The sequence below is a fragment of the Mirounga angustirostris genome, unplaced genomic scaffold (assembly GCF_029215605.1).
Source record: "Mirounga angustirostris isolate CCGP_5_RB_7025 unplaced genomic scaffold, mMirAng1.0.hap1 SCAF_4, whole genome shotgun sequence".
In the NCBI taxonomy this organism is placed as follows: Eukaryota; Metazoa; Chordata; class Mammalia; order Carnivora; family Phocidae; genus Mirounga; species Mirounga angustirostris.
Genome location: NW_026991712.1, coordinates 14,413,251 through 14,432,310, shown reverse-complemented (window position 1 = coordinate 14,432,310; position 19,060 = coordinate 14,413,251). Strand labels below are relative to the sequence as shown.

General features: G+C 42.5%; 1 long non-coding RNA gene across 1 annotated transcript in view; it reads left to right on the top strand.

Moving 5' to 3' along the window:
• LOC123858723 (uncharacterized) overlaps nt 1-18,671 on the top strand; it is a 63,361-nt gene extending 44,690 nt beyond the window's left edge. Inside the window, exon 9 of the long non-coding RNA XR_010410509.1 lies at nt 16,959-18,671. This is a non-coding gene — a long non-coding RNA (uncharacterized LOC123858723). The remainder of the gene's footprint in view (nt 1-16,958) is intronic.
• Nucleotides 18,672-19,060: the final 389 nt, after the last annotated feature.

Here is a 19,060-nt window from a genome sequence, read left to right as displayed (position 1 = left end):
AAAATTTTTGAAGTTTGTGCAGGAGACCATAATAAAAAGCATACTCTTGACTGAGCTGCTGACCCCTGGCTGGGATGGATATCCTCTTGCACCTGGCTCGCAGCTTTCAGATGGACATCTAAGGACAGCTGAAGAAGTAAGGTAGCTGAGTCAGGCACCTCAAGAAAGATATTGCAGACTTCTCACCTGGCTGATACACAGAACGTTAGCAATGGAAGGTTGATTCAAGATAGTGGTTCTCAAAACTGGAACTGGAATCATCTGGAATCTTGTAAGACCAGAGAAATCCAGGTCATAGAATTATTGACAGAATTAGGACAATCTCAGTATATAGGGATTGGCAGTCTTTATGTTTTTAAACATCTAGTCTAAACCCCATGTAAAGGGAGTACCAGTCAGGCTTCTTGTGGTGGATGCTGTCATTCTGTTCATTATTTTAAATATAGTTATCATTTCTGGAATATTCTTTACAGAAATCTCGATTTCAACATTTTAATTTATGTAAATTTATGATTCCTGGAACCAGGTCAAAATACTTTTAAGACTGTGCCTTTTTGGAAAATTAAATGTCTGTTCCTAATCCTAGGATGAATGTTTAGTCAAGGTGACCACTATTCCTGTGAGGAAAGTGTGTGTGTGTATAAGTATGCTCACACAGTGTTTCCAGCAGTCGTTTCCAAAGTGTTGATGGTATGAGCCATGGCAATCTCAGATGTCACTTGATAGGGCCCAATATGGGGGGTCCAGTGTGGTCCTATTTAGATTACGTGGAGATAGAACACCATACAAGGTGAGAGGCTTTGTTCAATGTTGAAGGCTATTATTGTGCTAAAAAGGACACTATTTGCTGCCGTGACATTCGTGGGACTATTATTAAAGGTATTAATTCATTCCCTCAATATTCCGTAGTTAGTGAGCACCTGCTGCATGCCAGGTACTGTGCTAACTGCATTCTAGGGGTGCAGGGATGACAAGGCCTGATATGGGACCAGCTGAGGCTTTACCTTTAGTTGGGGAAACGCATTCAGGTTGAGCAGTTGTTGCTGTAATGCCATGTGGCTAGGTGTTTGTGTTCATTGTCCAGCCCCAGCATTTGCAAAATGTCCATTAAATGTGAAGGGCGCCCTGGGAGTAGAGTGGACCTTGCTCCTGCAAGTCCTATATCTCTTCCAAGTTTCCTCCTCCCCATGGACACTTTAATCCAGTCTCCATTGCTCCGATAAAGTGGGCCTGGGAGCTTCTGAACAGCCACATAGACGCTGTTTTTGTGGTTATGTGAATCAGAGTGACTACTTCATCAAAAGTAATTTTCTAAAGCCTAACGCAATACTATCTCTGAATTGATACACTCTTCCTTTAAAACTGGTATGTTTTTCTATTTCTTCTATAAAACACAAAAATTATCTGGAAGGCCTTTTAAAAATTATTCAGTTTGTAACTATTCATTACATTTCTGTGCACAAGGAATATACTAAGTGTTTTACATATAAGTGATTTTAATTTTATAATAATTCTGTGAGGTCTTCACTGACCCCAGTTTACAAATGGGGAAACAGGCATAAATCATAGCTGAACTAATTCGCCTAGAAAACACATAGAAAATAGTGGAATCAGGATTCAAATTCAAGTTTGTCTAATTCCAAAGCTCTCAATTAAAAAAAACTCTCTACCCTGTCTCTTTTGATTATGTATTTATTATCTCTCTATGTATCTAACTATGGCATTGGAAGTTGTCATTCATTAACTGGATTTCAGGACCATTTAGAGATTATCTGATTTTGAATCTATAATATAAATTCTCTCTGTAAAGATTTTGATTTGTTTTTAGACACATAAAAGCATCCACTGAGCATGTGCTTGACTTTGTGACAAACACTGGAGACTAAAATTGAGAATACAGATGGAATAAAACAGATAATTGTAAAATCAAATTGAATAATCGCAATTCTGCAGGTGCTATAAAAGGTAAGCCCTGAGTTCTGTAAATCCTAGGAGACCCTGAAGAACAATACAAGCTATTAAATCCTATATTAATCCTTTACAGAGATCACACTGGATCGAACATAGATAAAAATCCCATATAAAGGGAAATCAAAATGTGACAGCAACCACCTCCCATCTCCTTCTTGAGCACATGCTCCATGTAGAGCGAACGAGTCTCGTGAACTTGAAAATGAAGCATGGGTTTTAGAGAGAGAGATAAATGAGTTTGTCTCTATGGGCAAAGGCCACTATTGTTTCCCGGGATCAATGTCATCGATTTTGCACCATGGCACATAAGAGCAGTAGCTTTGAGATGCGGATGTTGACTAGCAGCAAAAGGCCAACGATAAAGCTGTGGTAATGAGAGAAAATGACTTGACGTTTCTCTGTCTACCAGTAGGAAGACTTAGATGTATCTCTGTTCCTCCAGCCTCAGAGTATAGAGCAATTGGACATGCAGTGCCTTAAGCAGTGAGCCTCGCAGAAGTGACAGAGGTACACTTGGAGCATCAGGATCGGTGGCTGGCATTAGAGAGGAGAAACAGGGTGAGGGTAAGGGCCAGAAAAGTGTGCCCCCAACTTGCCTGATCATAAATACTGCTTGGGCTCGTATCAGTTCATTGTCCCTGATTTTATTACACAACAGCCGCATGTCCATGGAATTGATTTAGCTCCCATGTCTTCTGTCACTTGGTTGGGGGTTGGCTGATCTAGACTGAGCTTGGCTGATAGGGTCACTGGTCTCCTATCTCAGCTGAGCTGGCTCATCAATCTGTTCTGGGATAGGTCCAGCCATCCCACATGTCCCTCACCCTTCTCCTGGGCCAGTGGTACAGTTGGGGCAAGTCTCCCTCATGCAAGAATAACTCCAAGCACACAGATGCTTCCAAACTTTAATCATACAATGCCCGCTGATGTTCCCTGGTGACCAGCACCGACCCCGGGGAAGGGGGGAGAGCTGGAACCATTAGGCAGTCCACCTGGGTCTTCTATTAAGTATGTTAAATGTGACATTCTGAATCAGGATCTCTATGGGAGCTGCCTCTGGCTCTTATCATAGACCTCATTTAGATCCAAAATAAAAACCTTTGAAGTATTATTTTGATATAATCAAATATGTATAAATGTGTATATGTATACCCATCCAGTCATCTTGGAAAAGTCAGGCTAACTAAAATTTCTTTCCAAAGGAGCTCTGAATCTTTCCTTAGTATTTTCATTTTTTCTTTTTGCTAACCACTTTATTAAAATATAATTCACCCAAACCATACAATTCACATATTTAAAGTGTACAATTCAATGGCTTTTAGTATAATCACAGAGTAGTATAACCATCACCATAAGTAATCCTAGAACATTTCATCAACTCACAAAGAAATCCATACCTGTTTAGCTATGACTCCCCAAACCCTCTTTTTCGGGTTTTGAGGGAAGGTTTTTGATAATTTCAAAAGGCATTTCTGTTCGTGTACTCCCAACAGAGTTTTGGAAATAACTGCATTATAACACTTAATCACATAGCAAGGCTATTATTTGTTTCTTTTTCTGTCTGTCCTATGAATCTGTAACTTCCTTAAGGACAAAATGATGTACCTTATTGAACTTTATATTTTCAGCCTAGTACTTGATATATCTTGGGGTTCAAATAAGAAAAGGAAGAAAGGAAGGCTGGAAGGAAGGAAGGAAGGAAGGAAAGAAGGGAAGGAAGGAAGGAAAGAAGGGAAGGAAGGAAGGGAGGAAGGAAGGGAGGAAGGAAGGAAGGAAGGAAGGAAGGAAGGAAGGAAGGAAGGAAGGAAGGAAGGAAATTAACAGAACTTTTGTGTTAGTCTGTAGAATATGCTCCAGAGAAAATATCCCTGTGACCTATTTTGACAAGAATAGTATCTTTTTCAAGGAAGAGAAACATCTTGAAGTTTGAATAGAAATTTTTTTGAGCTAGCCTCATCCCGGAAATTCTGAAATATGTTCTTCAGAACCCTCACAAGATTACGTGATCATTTATTGTTTGTATTAGTTAAGATATGGATTTGTTTACTACCACAGAGTCATAAGAAAACAAGTCAGAAATTTATTTTTCTCTCTCGTAGCAATAGCTCAGTAGATGGTTCACAACTGATGTAGTAGGCCTTGCTCCACAAGACTAAGAAACCCCTCTGGGGCTTCCTCATTTTCCAGGGTACCACCTTCAATGGTGCTGTCTTGGAGGGCTCTCCAGTATTTCTATGTTCCAGCCAGTTGAGGAGGGCCATAGAACTTTAAGAGCAAAACCTAGCGGTTACATCACTTCTGGGTGCACCTGCTGGTAGAATGAATCATGTGGCCATACCTCGCTGTGCAGGGAGCCATGGATATGCTCTTCATTCTGCTTGGATTTGTATCCAGACATAAGCTGTTTCCTTCTGTAAAGGAAGAGGGAGAGACTGGTTGTTAGGAAATAGCTGTGTGTCCTGTGCTGCATTTAAAAAAAAAATATTGGTAGGCATTATAATACTGACTTCTTCATTTTCCTTTAAGTTATGTATCTTAACAAATTTCAAGGCCTGAAAAATTACTGTGAGTTTTAAATGTGTTTTACTCTCTTCTCCGTGTTTCGATATGTTTTATGGCATTAAAAGAAAACAGCCCCTTTACAGCATTGTCTTCTACTTTTGTAAATGAAAATGTATTTCAGCCAAATTATAAAATACGTGGCTTTCGGTGAGCTAGCCTAGAACACTTAAAACCACTTATGATATCGTTTCTTTGGGAAAATGGCTTTGAATTCCTAAACGGATGTGACAAAGAAATGCACTTTTGGAATGAAACACATTTGAAAGTTGGGTGCTGCTAAATGCGAGTAGTTTTACACATAGGAAGTAACAGATGCAGTGTATTGGAGTACTTTCTCAGTAGTCCCTTATGCAACACTCCGGCAGCTTCAGGGCGTGGCCAGGACTAGCCATGTCTGGATCCAGCTTCTTCCGTTCTGCGTAAGTTTGTCAGGCACACAGGTCTTGGTTTCTCTTTTTCACTTCAAACGTTTTGCTTGTCAGTTGTTGTTTAGTTGCAGGTTGTTTAGTTGCAAAGTCGTAGCTAGCGTACAAATAAAAGGCTAGATAAGGTTATCTTAAGATGCTTGAGTTATAAGCTAGATCAACACTTCAGAGACAATTTAATTTTAATAAATGCCATGGTGGCCTTCTTATTCTAGAACATTGCTACAAATAGAATTTTAATTTTTTGAAATAATGCGTGGTGTCTATGTATCCTCACATTAAAATGGCTCCTATGGGATGGTGTGAGTTCAAAGTTCTGCATTTCTTGTTAAAGGAGTTTATTATAATGATCTTAACTGTCCTTTCCCGAAATTCCCCTCACCCCCCACCTCACCCCATGCCCTAAGCAGATGCTTAGCCTGAGAATGGGATAATCTAGTACTGATGATAGAATTTAACTCCCAGTTCAGTCTCAACCAGAAAGTTCTCTTCATGCATTCAACAAATATTTTATTACATGCCTATTAAGACGGTACTTGAATCATGTTCTGGGCACTGGGAAGCAGATGTTGGGCAAGAGTCACAAATCACACTCCCAATGAAGCTGACTCTCTACCGGGGAAGACAGACAGTAAATAGGTAGTTACAGTGTATGAGGGGGATTTTGTTTGGGGGAATACAGTGTGCTATGGGAACAGATTTCAGGGATAGATGTCTTAGACTAAGGGTCCCAGAAAGCCTCCCCAGGGGAGAAAGAGTTGGAGTAAAACATACTCTATAGGCAGGGAGAAGGTAACAGCATATCTTACTCAGAGATTACACCACTGGGAAGTGGGGTGTGGGAGGAAGAGGGGAGGTTTATCTTAGAACCCATAACTTACCTGCGGGAAAACAGCTACCACAGGATTTGACACGCTAATGTCTAAAAACATTGAATCAATGAATGTGGGAATTTCAGGCAATATTGCTGATGACAAGAAAAAAGTTTTCTGCCCATCCCAAGGGAGTAATGACCTTACATATTACTTTTTTCCAGATAAGACTAATGCTTCCTAGGTTTGCTTAGAAACAGTTAAGCTGGTCAGAAGGTCAGGAATTTATTATAAGTTAAAAAAAGAAAAAAAAGCTCTGGTGAAGAGATTGGAATGTAGTAACTATGAGACCATAGAATCAGTGTCAGAACCAGCAGGAGCTGTAGAAGTGGTGGTGCTGTGTCTTCCATCTTAAATGTGGGAAATCAAGTCCCTGAGTGTGTGTGTGTGTGTGTGTGCAATGAATTTATAAAATTCAGAGAGGAGAGCCCCCAAAAGATCTGCAAACCAAAGGGAGCTTTCTCAACTTAGAAATAAAACAAAAATGGCGAGTTAGAATTTTGGCCAGAGAGAAGTATATCGAAAGATGAACTGGATAGTGATTCTAGGTTAAACAACAAGGATGAATAAAGGGAAGAGATTCCTCCCTCTCTTAAAAGGCAGTCAAGGAATCAGAACACTGGAGTAAACCACGTTGAAACAATATAGAGACCATTGCAATTTTATTTATTCATTCACAGAGTCATTAACCGACTCACTCCTTCAAAGATATTTCTTGAGCAATTAATATGTGGTTAGTGTTGGGGATGCAGTGGTTGGTTACCCTTTATTGGACAGGGTGGGGTTTGAACTCACATAGAACATTTAGCCCAGTGGAAGGTGACAGGCAATTAAAATACAGTGTTAAAATCTAGAATGTGAGAGAAAGGGATAAAGGGTACTTGGCACGATATGATGGTGTGTATAAAGGGTTTCCAGTGAAGGCTTTTTGGAGGAATCACATATAATCAAATATCTGAAAGATAAATAGAACATCATCATGTGAAAGAGGGCAGAATACAGTGAGAGCTCAAGGTTCGAGGAACAGCTTCTATAAAAGGCCTGGAAGTCAGAGCATAATAAGTTGGAGACCAGTAAGGCACATAGGCAGTGCTAGGCACAGTGTTAGGTCTCAGTTCTAGGACAAATAAGAAGCAATTGGTGTTGCTCTGTAACAGGCTTACCCCCCACCTCCCCACACAAGGATTTTAGAGTAAACTATTCAACAGCTCTTCTAAAATCATTAGTGCTGATTTTCAAATATTCTGCACTTTGCTTTCTAGGATCAGGAGTGAAATGCCTGGTTCACTGTGGTTAGGTGGGAGCTATAGGATTATTTCCTGCCAGCGAGTTGTGAGTGGAAGGCATGCGTGTCACTTCTAGGTCAGAGTATTTACTTGCCAGTATAGGATCCTCCAGAGCTTTCTTTGGCTGCAGCAACCTAGGAGTATTCCATACAGTCCCTGTTCCATCATTTTGGGGCTCACAGTGAGGTTAATATGGAACAGAGGCCCCAACTGGCATGCAGTTGGCATATGGTACAAATGATAAAGAAATGTTTTTGATTTAAAATAATTTTCTTGCTCTTCACTGAGATGTAGGGTTTGCTTGTTACAGTAGCATAACCTAGCCCACGGTGACAGATACAAAATAGAAAACACAATTTTATTTTTTTTATTTTATTAATTTGATTTTATTATGTTAATGTTTGTCACCATACATTACATCATTAGTTTTTGATGTAGTGTTCTATGATTCATTGTTTGCCTATAACACCCAGTGCTCCATGCAATACATGCTCTTCTTAATACCCATCACCAGGCTAACCCGTCCCCCACTCCCCTCCCCTCTAAAACCCTTAGTTTGTTTCTCAGAGTCCATAGTCTCTCATGGTTCGTCTCCCCCTCTGATCCCCACATCCCCTTCATTTTTTCCTTCCTACTATCTTTTTTGTTTTTTTTAACATATAATGTATTATTTGTTTCAGAGGTACAGGTCTGTGATTCAACAGTCTTGCACAATTCACAGCGCTCATCATAGCATATACCCTCCCCAATGTCTATCACCCAGCCACCCCATCCCTCCCACCCCCCACCACTCCAGCAACCCTCACTTTATTTCCTGAGATTAAGAGTCTTTTATGTAGTTTGTCTCCCTCTCTGGAGGAAACACAATTTTAAGTTGAATTAAATTAATCATCATTTAAAATTTGTCCCTCTATTAGGTGCTATGAATATAAAGGCTAGAAAGACAGGTGCTCTGCCCACCAAGAGCTTAATCAGGGGGAGACAGACTCCTGATCAAATCAAATGGATGCCAGGAGGTCAGGGAACAAGAGAAGCACAGAGTCTGGTGGGAGCACAAAGGAAGGCGATGCATTTCAGCCAAGGGGAGTGTAGAAGGAGAAAGAGGCCCAAACTGATTCTGGAAAGATGCCTACGAGAAAGCCAGTTGAAACGATGGGAGAGAATATTCCAGGCAAAGAAAAGAGTAGGTGGAGCAATATAAGGAGATTAATCCCTACCTTAAGCAGGTGGCAGGGATTCTCCTTGTGAGGAGGACTGTGAAGCCTGACTCTTCCTAGGCCAAGACATTTTAAAACATAAAGCACATGCAAAATATAAATTTTAGAGCTCATTGTCACTATAGATTGCATGTTTGTGTCCCCCCCAAATTCATGTGTTGAAACCTAAGGCCCAGTGTGATGGCATTTGGAGATGGGGGGGAGCCCTCGAGTATGGGGTTAGTGCCTTCCTACGATGGACCCCAGAGAGGCCCCACACCCCTTAGGGTTACTGTGTGGGGTTATAATGAGAGGGTGGCTGTCTTTGGCCCAGGAAGTGGGCTCTCACCAGGTCCTGAATGTGCTGGCACCTTGAGCTTGGACTGTCCAGCCTACAGAACTGTGAGAAATAAACCTCTATTGCTTATAAGCCACCCAGCCTGTGGACTTCGATTTTGGCAGCCTGCATAGACTAAGACAATAGTCCTCACGGATTTCCTGTAAATCAAAAGAAGGGTAGAAATAAGTCAGAAACAACCAACAATCAACCACAGGTCTCACTGGTAGAAGGATCAATCTCTTATTTCTTGGGAATCCTGCCGAGTGAGGACCAAGGGGGGTTATAGGCTTCTGCTTGAGCTTCATATTTAGACCTGAAACATCTAAAGGCCTCTTCCAGTCTCTGGAAAGGGAAGCAGGAGACAGTGCCACATCCCCATGGCCCTCCTGGGCCCACTTCTAGAGACCAGAAACCTCTTCAGGCCACAGGGTGGCCGGGTGTGCTTCCAATGGCTTTTAACAAGAAGAGAACCCTGATAGAAAAAAGAGTTTCAGCTTACCCCATGGCTGTCCAGTTGGAGGGTCTGTGGTTATTTGGGTGTGGGGCAGAGTGTGCATTTTCCTGAAACCCACTCCTCTTCACCTCTTTACCAACTGGGAGCCATGCAACCAAATGCTCATTTTTCTTAATTAAATATATGACAGTTTTTAAAAATGACTTCTCTTTCCATTCTAATTAGATGTTAGTGATGCTGCTTTCTCTAATTACCACATATCTTCCTTCTGAAGACTATATTTATATATATATATAAAGCTATATGTGTATTTATATGCACACATGCATATATGTGTGAACATATGCATGTGCATATATATATATACACACACACATATATATACACACACATATATATAAAATTGAAATTTTAATAACCTGCCTCTTGGGAGAATGCATCGTTGATAAAAATACCCCTGCCTTGGGTTGGTGGTGGTTTTCTGAGATTTCAATTTCAATAGCTTCTTCCATATTAGGCTGCTTTCATCTCTGAGGAAATAATTATATCCAGGTTTGGCTTTGTTCAATGGGGCATGTCTACACCAGAATGGGTCTCTTCCTGAACAGAAAAAGAAAATTGAAAGGAAAAAATATATATATAAAGGCCTGACACGCCAAACCCCAAATTATCTAAATCCATTTTCAATAAAAAGCTTGGTGGCTTGGTGAAGACATGATGACTTTTGAAGGCAAAATCCGTTGAAAAATCCCATTTCCCATGCTGTAAGTTTAGGAGAATAAATTGCACTCAGGGAGGAGGGGGAAGCGCCTCTCGACACGTAATAAAGCAGGTGGCCTCATTTGAATTTTCCCATTAGGACTCCTGGAGCGATCTCGGAAATACGTTGGCCTTGCACATTGTAACTCAGCCTTGGCTCTCTGACTCCAGGACTCACACAGTTTTTCATGCAGCAGAATTAGAGTCTGGATTACTTGAAATGTCCAGCAGGAAGTTATTTGTTACCATGTTGGGTTTCCTATTTGCCATAGAATATTAAATAGGTTTCTCATTTTCCACAGAATATGAATAATCTGACTTGCCGATGGGCAAGTGCCTTCCCTCCCAACCACTCTTTTCTTTTGTTCCTTTCTTTCTGTGTTCACACCATGGGATCAGTGGGGATGCTTCCATCACGCATGCAGAGAGGGGCTTTCTAGATGCAGCATCTGGTACTGATGGGCTTACAATGGAAGTCAACCATAACCAGCCCAAATGGAGGCATGGCCAGGAGAGGTGGGATGAAGTGGGTCATGGAGAGTCTGCTACATCCTTTTGTTCATTCCACAAATGAATATTGAAGGAACTGAAACAATATAACAAACACAGTCCCTGTCCTCATGTGGCATATGATCAGAAGAGACCTGACAAAGTAATGAGGCAAACATAAATTCATTCTAATTTTGAAAAGTGTCCTGAAAGAGAAGAAGGCAGATCAGAGAAACTCAAGAATATACATGTCCCACACAGACTAATAAGTTGGTATGTTTTCAGACAGATTAAAAAATACTTGCTTACCTTTTATTTAATAGAGGCAAGAGAAAATGGATTAAAACGAAAAGTCACTCCATTTTACTAAAGAAATAGCAAACACGCTCTTTGAAGGGTATGCACAAGGGTGAGGATGCGTGTTGATGTGGGCAGGCATAGTGTTACGGACATGCCTTCTTGCGGGGGGGTGGTCTCAGCAGCCTGTGCAGAGTGACAGATCCACTAGGTCAGAGGAATATATCCACCTTCCGGCTACCTGCCTCTCAGTTGGTGACGCAGTCCTCACATGTGGGTTCTGGGTCTGTTGATTTCTCCCTGTGCTAGAGCAAGGAAGTCTGTAGAGTGCGTCTAGCATCCCACATAACCTAATGGCCTTCCTCTTTTAGTTCTTGCTGCACACATTGGGACTGCATGGCCATGTGGCCCCATAGGATGTTGCCAGGGACTCCTAACAATTACTGAGTGAGCTATTTGGGGTTGGTCAGAGATCATCCTAAAGCAGGGATGGGAGAGAAGAGGCAAGCATTAAAGAAATGCATTCTGTTACTCGCTCTGTCACCCTCTCCATTACTCCTGGGCTGGCAGAGTTGTCAGTTCTCAGCTAACAGATGTCATGGGCATTTGTGGAAGGATCGTGGGGAGCTTGGACTCATGCAAAGCCTAAACCTCCTTCTTTTGCTCTGGTCACCCCTGGTCTCTAGCAACACAATCACTTCTACCCTCGATGCCTTCTGCTGCACCAACCTGACCTCAACCTGTATCCAGACAGCTCAGTACTCTGGAGGCAAGTCGACTGCAGGAGGTGTGTGGCTAAGGGCCAAACCATACAAGTGACTGTGGTGGCCCTCTGTGGGCGCATTTAGTGCTGCGTGTCATTCTCATTCCTTTGAATTGCAGTCTGTGGATAAGTATTACTCACTCACCTGATCAAGGAGCTCCTTGAAGGTAGAGTCTATATTTCACTCACTTGTGTCCCCTGACGCATAATAGGTGTTCCATAAATGGTTGAGGAATAAATAAACTTCCTCCAGCTGGCTCTTGCTGGGCCTCACCAGATACTGGCAGCTGGTAGGAAGTCTTTTTATTAAAAAAAAAACTACTGCTAGTAGTATTGCCTGTCGTTTGGCTGGGCTGGGGTAGGTGGGTGGTACGGAGGCCACAGCCACGGAGTGTGCGTCCCACATGCAGCCAGACTTCTGAGACACTTATTTGAATTGATCAAAATTATATACCAGGGTAGTTCTTCCCGTGAATTCACTTCACTGACGAAAGCAGAACTGATATTCTGAACGTTGCTGGCCAAATGTCTGTATGTTTCTGCAGTTCTTGTTCTCATTTATGTTTTCTTTTGCAATTTCCCGAGGCAGACAGCATCTTGGGAGGCATGCTAAAGGATCCAAAATATGGATATTAAAATAAATAATTAGCTCTCATTTCACCATGTGGATTATTGGGATTCTGAATCTCAGCTGACTGCCGATAATAGGCATCTCTTAAAAATATATGCATCACAGACGGGCTGGGCCCAGCAAGAAATATTTGCTTCAATTTACACTCAAGGGTGTGATTTACGTTTCTGGAATCAAGACCAATTTACATGTTGCCAGTTCTGTTAGTGTATTGCAGAAACCTGAGTTCACTGCTTCAGCAGTTCTGGGTTTTAATGACGTCCTAGGCCCAAGGTCAACAAACTATGGCCCACAAGTCACATCCAGCCCACCATCTGTTTTCATAAATAAGGTTGTGTTGGACACAGCCACACCCGTTCACTTAGATATTATCTCTGACGGCTTTCATGCTACGACCATAGGACTGGAGAGATGTGACAGAAGATGTATGGCCCGCAGGGCTGAAAATATTTACTGTCTGGCCCTTTACAGGGATATATGCTGCCTGCTATCCTAGCACATAGGATAAATGAGTTCTCCAGTGGCTGCCCTGTCTGGTGAACTCACCTCACTTGACATGGCAGGAACAGCGAAGCTTAAGAGATAAGTGAGGATAAGCAGGTAAATGGCAGAGGCAGCAGCTCTGAGGCTGGAAAACCCTCCATCAGGGAGGAATCTGAGGCATCTGAGGAACCAAGAGGAGGCCACCGTGATCAGAGGTGAGAGAAAATCAGAGAGTTATTCATGGTCAGGCTGAAAAAGCCCTCCAAAGCCGTATCGCGCAAAGCCTTGTAAAGCCACGATCAAGTTTCTGGATGTTTGGCCATTTCAGATTTTCAGTATGCAGGGAACGCATTAAAAATTTAAAACCAAACCAAACAAAGCAACATAGGGGTGCTGTCTTTGCAACCGGGGGGTCTTATCTTGTTATCTCCCCGAACCTGAGCACCATCACCTCTCCCGGCTTCAACGGGACCACTGACATTTGGGAATTCACCCAGTGAGTCTGGCGCATCTCCCCTTGGTATTCCCAACATGTAGCTGCACTCTGGCCCATGGTGGGAAAGCCCAGTGCAGGAATCGGGCCTTCTCCAAGGGCTGCCAAGCGCAGATCTGGCCATCGGCCTCTGGCCTCACTGGTTGTCTCCTGCCAGAGCTTCTGGGAACCTCAGAAGTGGTGCCAAGCCTGACGGCAGTGGTCCTAAGCTAGGAGAAGGCAGACACACAAAGGCTGGGTCCTGCTGTGCCAGGTCTCATGCTCTGAGGCTGGCAGGATCTTCTGACTGAACACAAAAGAAGTCTTTCTTCCTGTGTCCATTTTCTAGGAATTCGGTCTGAACAGGGGCTACAAGGCAGGAAATAGTTGATGGCGAAGGTTTACAATGTGGGTTTTGGAGTTAGGGGATTTGAATTGCCATGTTCAAACTTACAAGCTGTGTGACATTGAGCTGGTAGCTGACTTTCTCTGAGCCCGAGCCTCCTAATCTATAAAATGGGGATACTGACATTAACTTGAGAGAAGTGGGATCTTGCCAGAGATGGCACTTGCAAAATGAGTGCAGAGCTTGGCTTCAGAACCAGTGATTATTAATTAGGGATGATTTCACTGGGCTTTTGTTAGATCGTTTGCATCTCTCTCCTCCTCCTCCTCCTCCTCCAAAAGGACACATATTACAAAGACTGTTCAGTTTGACTGGGCTGGCAGGGGAGCCACATCACATGCTTGCCCTGCGCGGCCCAGGATTACATCAGAGACCTCATCCCTGCCTGTGCTCCCCCAGTGAGCCTCCCCACACCTTCAAACAAGGCCTCCGTCTGGCACAAAGACCAAGAAAAGGTTCCGGTCCCTTGAGGTTGGAGAAGAAAGCAACTGCGAAGAAGCAAGCTATTAATATTAATGTTCCAGGAAGAGGAGAAGAGAGAAAGGACACAGGTGCCCAGAAAGAATGACTCCATATGGCTTTGATGTGTTCGTTTGCACAGGACGGGCGCGGCGCGGGGAATACAGAGTAGCGAGGAGGAGGGAAATGAAGAGGTGGAGATGGCCTGGCAGCATCGGAGAAATTACGGGAGCTGTGGGGAGTAGATTTGTCTAGACGAAAAGTCAGCCAGCCACACTGCCATCTGCAACCATCAGAGAACAAGCCAGCAAGAGAAAGGGAAGCCCTCTGGCACCCCGGTTGTTCCAGCAATGGGGGTGGGGAGGCTCTTGTAAAGAGCTATTGCTGTGCTAAACCTTGGTGGGGGGGCGCACCTGGAATGACTGAGACCCCTCCCAAGGGGATCCTTTTTGTGGACCTCCAGACAAAGTTTTTTCAGCCTCTCCTTTGAGGTCCTATTGTACATTTTAATGCCTTCCATGGACATATTGTCTGATGCATAAGAGTTCAGTCTTTGCAGGCTAACCTAGATTTAATACTTTTTTAAAGATATTTTATTTATTTATTTGAGAGAGAGAGAGGAAAGGCACAAGCTGGGGGAGGGGCAAGGGGAGAAGGAGAAGCAGACTCCCTGTTGAGCGCAGAGCCCTACACAGGGTCTCGATCCCAAGACCCTGAGATCATGACCTGAGCTGAAGGCAGACACTTAGCTAACTGAGCCACCCAGGCGCCCCCAGTCTGACCTGGTTTTAAATTCTGTCTGTACCTCTGTCTGGCTAGTGTCATGTTGGGCATATTATTCCACTTCTGGGACCTTCTCTTTCCTCTTGTATAAGTAAATTTTATAAGTAAATTAAGTAGCAGTAAGCGAGGACGTCTTTTATGTGCAAGACCTCACAACGGTGGCTGGGCTCGTGAATGTTAGAGCGCGTTCCCTTTCTTTTCCGCATACCAGTGACCTCAGAGAGCAAGGTGGTGAAGGAACGACAGCAAATTGGAATACCTTGGGAGGATATGTCAGAGCAGCACAGATGTCGCAGACTCTGCTGAAGGTAACAAATGTCCTCACAATATTATAGGTAAAACCTCTCTATGTTGAGTCAACTGTGATCCTTTTGCACAAGTGAAAGTGGAGGATCCCCAGAAGTCAAGAAGATCTCTGATACATGAAGATCAAGCCCAGCATTAAATGAAAAGAACTTAGTAAAGGCAGAGAAAAGAAGAATTATGTGAGAGCTTAGATTATATCGGACTAAATGTTTTCATCATTTCCCCCATGATGAGGAACTGTGGGTGAGTAGCAGAAGCCCACCAAATGGTCTGTTGTACATCATAAAACTTTACTTAATTGTCCAGTAAACTCTATTTGCCACACTATACAGCAGCTTTAGTCCCATCCAAGTATTTCTTTTGGTCATGTTTAAAGTTTCATTTTAAGAATCCTTGATGTATTAAACCCAACATGGATGGAATCTACCTGAATATTGTTGTTAACATTCTGTTGCCCAGAGAAGAGCAAAACCTTATTAGGCAAATCCCCTCAAGAATGCTGCATTAGAGAAAGTAGTGCAAGTAATTTTGGCATGGAGAGGGCCCTTCTAAACAAGACAAAACCCCCAAAAGGTGTCAGAGAAAAGGTGTAAAAGACTAACAAAAAAATGGAATATCTCTGCTACATAAAATGGAATATCTCTGCTCAGGAAAAAAAGCATAACAAATGACAAACGAAGGACTGATTTCCTCAATAGGTAAAGAGCTATTACAAAGCAATAAGAGACCATTTGGCCAATAGGAACATGAACAGGGAAAAACATGCACAGGGTGATTGATGAAATAAAGTTGGCTTATAAGCAAATGAAAAAAATGCTCAGCATCACTTATTATTAAAGCAATGAGGGGCGCCTGGGTGGCTCAGTCGTTAAGCGTCTGCCTTCGGCTCAGGTCATGATCCCAGGGTCCTGGGATCGAGCCCCACGTCGGGCTCCCTGCTCAGCGGGAAGCCTGCTTCTCCCTCTCCCACTCCTCCTGCTTGTGCTCCCTCTCTCGCTGTGTCTCTGTCTGTCAAAAAATAAATAAAATCTTAAAAAAATAAATAAATAAAGCAATGAACATTACAACACCAATACGAAGTTTGTTCAGGTTGGATTCACAAGTATCAGTTTGATAATCATCATATGGGTGAGGTGTGAAAAAGCGTTTTTATCGGACTGGTGCAAAATTTTGGATGGTGATTTGGCAATAATTATCAAAACTTTAATAAAAATGTTTGGTCAGGGACTAATATGTTAAAGAGATTTTAAATAGTGTATCTTACCGATACACATGCACATAGGAGCAAAGATGTATGTACATAGATGGTTATTTCAGTATGTAATGTAATATCAAAGATAGCAACAACCTGATTTAGGAAGACAGTGTTAAATATACTACTATATATATATATATAACATATCTATAAAATGGAATACTACACAGCCATGACAAAGGATGACAAAGAATGCCGTGTGATGTGTGTATGGTGTATGTGAGAAAGAGAGAGAGAGAGCGAGAGAGAATCACACATACATTTGGGTCTTGGAATTAAATAATTCATGTCCTTTTTATCCATCTTCAACCGCTTTTGGAAGGGTAATGCATGTGCAAAACAGAATACAGCTCAATGAGTCGTGACAAAGTGAATATTGTATAACTACTAATCTGATCAAGAAATTGAACAACGTCCATACCATTTCTTTTTACTTACAAATTGATGAATGCTTTCTGTCATTTAGAGCCTTTGTTTCCTTACTTGTAAATTGGGGACATTGACAGCACTTCTGCCATTGTGCTCCCCCAGCTCACAACGGACTTTGTGAGGAATGCGTTGTGCTTATAAATGGCAGAGAGCTTTGCAAACGGGGAAGATAATGACCATTCAGTGTGATTGACGTGTGAGGCCTGCAAGGATATCTTGCTTGAGGTTATCCTTGTGGTCTTCACTGCCCTGGGAAGACAGGATGTTGGGAAAACAACAGCACTCTGAGTAGAATGAACTGTTGGTCATTATTCTTCCAGGAATTCTGATATAAGGCCATCCAGTTCAGCCTGCCCTGAGAATAAAGAAGCTTCCTCGTTTCTCTGAATCCGTGAATTCTGCAGAGATGGCGCCATGCAAGGTTCTGGGAGACTCTGTCACAGTTGTCCCTTTGCTGGAATGGTCTGCAAAGACTGGAGGGGGGGGTCCCCTTTCAGTAGTTTTGAGGGATGCGGAGCGACATGCCTGCCCTGCTGGGTTCTTTCTACTGCCAGTGTAGCCATGGGACCTCAGACAAGTCAACCTCACCGAGCCTGACTTCCCTCTCACCTTGAGGATACACCTAGTCCCAACCTCACAGGGTTCTGTGAGGGCCACTGCAAGACAATCCACATAAAGCGCCAGCAAAGTGCTTCACTTGGTCAGTGCTTAGAAACGTTTGCCGTGCTAATCTCTCAGAAGGCTTAACTGGATCATCATGGTGGATGAGACTGATACAGCATATGGGCCTCTATGTTTTCTAGACCTGAAGGCAGGCGGGCTAATACAGAGCGGAGACTAGAACAGTGGTTTATGACTTGTTGCAACACTCAGACAACCCTCTATTTCTTCTAGTAGGTTTTTCTTGTACTAAGTGACAGAGTCCTTGTTTACTCCATAGTGACACATGGGGCTTGAAGTGCGAAGACAGGGATCTGTCAGGCTTACATAGGGGAAATGAGAGTAAAAAATCCTTGTTTGTGTGGGGAGGGATGTGGAAGACAAAACGGAGAGAGAGAGAATGACAGAAGTTTACCTGTGTAGGACATTATTTTAGAACCAGACTAGGGTAGAATGTTCTTTAAGAGAAATATTAGATGCTAAGGCAAAACATATAGTTTGTGGTCTTACCTGGAAGCCTTTGATACCAGCCTAGGCATTTAGAATTGATCTTGTAGGTAGTGGAGGACCATTGAAGGTTCTTAGACTAGTGACAGGTCTCCAGTATGGGAGACAATACTGAATTAGCAAATTAGTTAGGAAACAGGATAGTTATTATCTACAACTAAAGCATTATTATGTTCAACTCAAGAATAATCCCCTGGCACAGAGCCTCTTGTTCTCAACATATGCCTGCTACATTTTTTTTGAATATAAAATTGCTGTAGCCCAGATGTCACGGGGTCTCATCAGGCCTCTCCAGCTTTTTAATATAAAATGACTTTGCATTTTAGTTAAACCTGCAGTAAGTGACTCTAAGTCTTTGTCTTGCACATATCCAGCCCAAGGAATGAGATGAGGTTGGACATGGTGGCATCCCTCCACCCTCCTTGCTCCTCCTGCCCCCTGCCCTTAAATCTGAAACCAGGTCCTGGGTCCTGCTGATTTTTCTGGTTCTCCTCTGACACTGCCTACCACCAAGCCCCATTTCTCCAAGCTTCCCAAAGTTCCATGGCAAGTATGGTGCAAAGCACTGATGGAGAATGGATAAAGCTGGACAAAATGCCATGAAGCCAGTACCACGCAATTCCATCAGTGGAGGGAGCCACCACTTATCACAGCCTTCTGCCTTTACAAACTATCCATGAGGTCCCCTCCATGGTGGGCACAGCCTCGTCATGGGAACTGAAGGCTAAGAGGACAGGATGGGGGAAATAAAATCCAGTTTGTCTTGAATTTTTGACATTTTGTTCATGGCATCCTAATTGCCTTTCATACTTCCTTTGTCTTTTAAGCTTTTTTCCATCATTAAAAAAATGAATTGTGTCAGTTGCCCTGTGTCATTTGTAGAGAACTGTGAAAGTTAATTAAAAACAAAACCAAAAGCCACAGATGTAATTATTACATAATGAGGTAAGGATAACATTATCTGATGCTATTCCACATATCCAAGAGTGAATTTTAATTAGAACCCCAGGTGGTTACTAAGAAATCAGGTATAAAGAAATGTTACCTTTACTGCCTATTTGCAAAATAATTATGCATCACAATTATTGCTTAGGTATAAACCAGATTCTTTGGGAATGCTCCTTAAAAGGAAGACTGTTTGTACTACAGTCTCGGTCTATGCAAAACATAAGTAAACACACATGCCTTATCAAGTCCAGTTTCTTTAATCTGATACTGCAGGCATGTAAGATTTAGGACCATTTGAAACATGTAA